The sequence below is a fragment of the Pantherophis guttatus genome, unplaced genomic scaffold (assembly GCF_059756535.1).
Source record: "Pantherophis guttatus breed Tessera unplaced genomic scaffold, ASM5975653v1 scaffold_31, whole genome shotgun sequence".
In the NCBI taxonomy this organism is placed as follows: Eukaryota; Metazoa; Chordata; class Lepidosauria; order Squamata; family Colubridae; genus Pantherophis; species Pantherophis guttatus.
Window position 1 is genome coordinate 30,001 of NW_028269846.1, and position 2,500 is coordinate 32,500.

Here is a 2,500-nt window from a genome sequence, read left to right on the forward strand (position 1 = left end):
AGTTGTAGGGTTAGGGTTAGGGTCAGGGTTAGGGAAAATAGTTGTAGGGTTAGGGTTAGGGTTAGGGTTAGGGTTAGAGAAAAAAGTTGTAGGCTTAGGCTTAGAGAAACAAGTTGTAGGGTTAGGGTTAGGGTTAGGGTTAGGGTTAGAGAAAAAAGTTGTAGGGTTAGGGTTAGGGTTAGGGTTAGGGTTAGGGTTAGAGAAAAAAGTTGTAGGCTTAGCCTTAGGTTTAGGCTTAGGCTTAGAGAAACAAGTTGTAGGGTTAGGGTTAGGGTTAGGGTTAGGGGGAAAAGTTGTAGGGTTAGGGTTAGGGTCAGGGTTAGGGAGAAAAGTTGTAGGGCTAGGGTTAGGTTCAGGTTCAGGCTCAGGGTTATCATTCTGGAAATGATATTAGCAGAAGCAATGGAGGAAAGCGAGGAGAGGGAGGGAGGGAGGGAGGGATAGATATTAAACGGGATGGACGAAACGTATAGAGCGCACACAAGACACGCGATGAGAAACCACCCGCCCAGAGAAATTCATGTCCGATTTACCGAGAAGACAGGGAGGGCAGAGAGATCGCCATGGATGAGAAACACGACGAGAAAGCACAAAATATCGGCGAGCCGAAATATCGGCGAGCTGGCGAGAGCAAAGATATCGAGTAGATTCAAGAGAGAAAGCGGAATTATTTTATAAACAACGTAGAGATGACCAAGAACAGGAAAGATGGGGAGATGAAAGTGGGGACGGACGACGGGAGGAGAAGAAAGAACAGCCAAAAGAGAGCCAAGAAAGCCAACAAAACGAGAAAGCGTCGAGAGAAGGAGCAGGAGCAGAAGACGTTAAAGAAAGAACCAAGGGACCTAAGAACGACTTGCTCGACAAAGCAAATAGATCAGTAAGAAATGGAAGAAGAAATAAAAATAATTTCCTGGACTAGAAATGGACTGGATTCGGCCATTCGGCAAGAGGAAGGAAAATATGGAATAAATGAGGGAAGTTAAGATCAGAAATGATAGGCCTACGAGAGGTTCCTCTGGGAAAGCTACACCCAAAACTTTTGAGGAAGGAAGATGGCAGAAATTGGAACAAACTTTTCACTTGAAGGGAAGCTTTTCACGTCAAACCAGCTATTTAAATCAACCCCTCGCAGCCATCCTGGCAGAGAAGCAGAAAACCGAAACACTCCAGTCCGGCCGAGGCCCGGGTAAACCGGTCCCGCCCGAGCGAGCGTCCCGGTAGACCGGGACGGCTGCCGGGCGCGGGCACCCCCGGGGCCCGGCGCTGGCAACGAGGCGAAGGGGGAGGTCCCCGACCGAGGCCCGCGGCGCCGGAGCCGGGATCCCGTACCTCCATCGCGGCGGGGGAAACGGAAAGACTGACCCGGCCGAGGCCCCGGTAGACCGGGACGGCTGCCGGGCGCGGGCACCCCCGGGGCCCGGCGCTGGCAACGAGGCGAAGGGGGAGGTCCCCGACCGAGGCCCGCGGCGCCGGAGCCGGGATCCCGTACCTCCATCGCGGCGGGGGAAACGGAAAGACTGACCCGGCCGAGGCCCCGGTAGACCGGGACGGCTGCCGGGCGCGGGCACCCCCGGGGCCCGGCGCTGGCAACGAGGCGAAGGGGGAGGTCCCCGACCGAGGCCCGCGGCGCCGGAGCCGGGATCCCGTACCTCCATCGCGGCGGGGGAAACGGAAAGACTGACCCGGCCGAGGCCCCGGTAGACCGGGACGGCTGCCGGGCGCGGGCACCCCCGGGGCCCGGCGCTGGCAACGAGGCGAAGGGGGAGGTCCCCGACCGAGGCCCGCGGCGCCGGAGCCGGGATCCCGTACCTCCATCGCGGCGGGGGAAACGGAAAGTGATGCGGCCGGGGCCCCGGTAGACCCGGCCGTCTCCCCGGCGCGGGCACCCCCGGGACCCGGCGCGGGCACCGAGGCGACGGCGGGGGTCCCCGACCGAGGCTCGCGGCGCCGGAGCCGGGATCCCGTACCTCCATCGCGGCGGGGGAAACGGAAAGTGATCCGGCCGGGGCCCCGGTAGACCCGGCCGTCTCCCCGGCGCGGGCACCCCCGGGGCCCGGCGCTGGCACCGAGGCGAAGGGGGAGGTCCCCGACCGAGGCTCGCGGCGCCGGAGCCGGGATCCCGTACCTCCATCGCGGCGGGGGAAACGGAAAGACTGATCCGGCCGAGGCCCCGGTAGACCCGGCCGTCTCCCCGGCGCGGGCACCCCCGGGGCCCGGCGCGGGCACCGAGGCGAAGGGGGAGGTCCCCGACCGAGGCCCGCGGCGCCGGAGCCGGGATCCCGTACCTCCATCGCGGCGGGGGAAACGGAAAGACTGATCCGGCCGAGGCCCCGGTAGACCGGGACGGATGCCGGGCGCGGGCACCCCCGGGGCCCGGCGCTGTCACCGAGGCGACGGCGGGGGTCCCCGACCGAGGCCCGCGGCGCCGGAGCCGGGATCCCCTAGTTCCATCGCGGCGGGGGAAACGGAAAGAGTGATCCGGCCGGGGCCCCGGTAA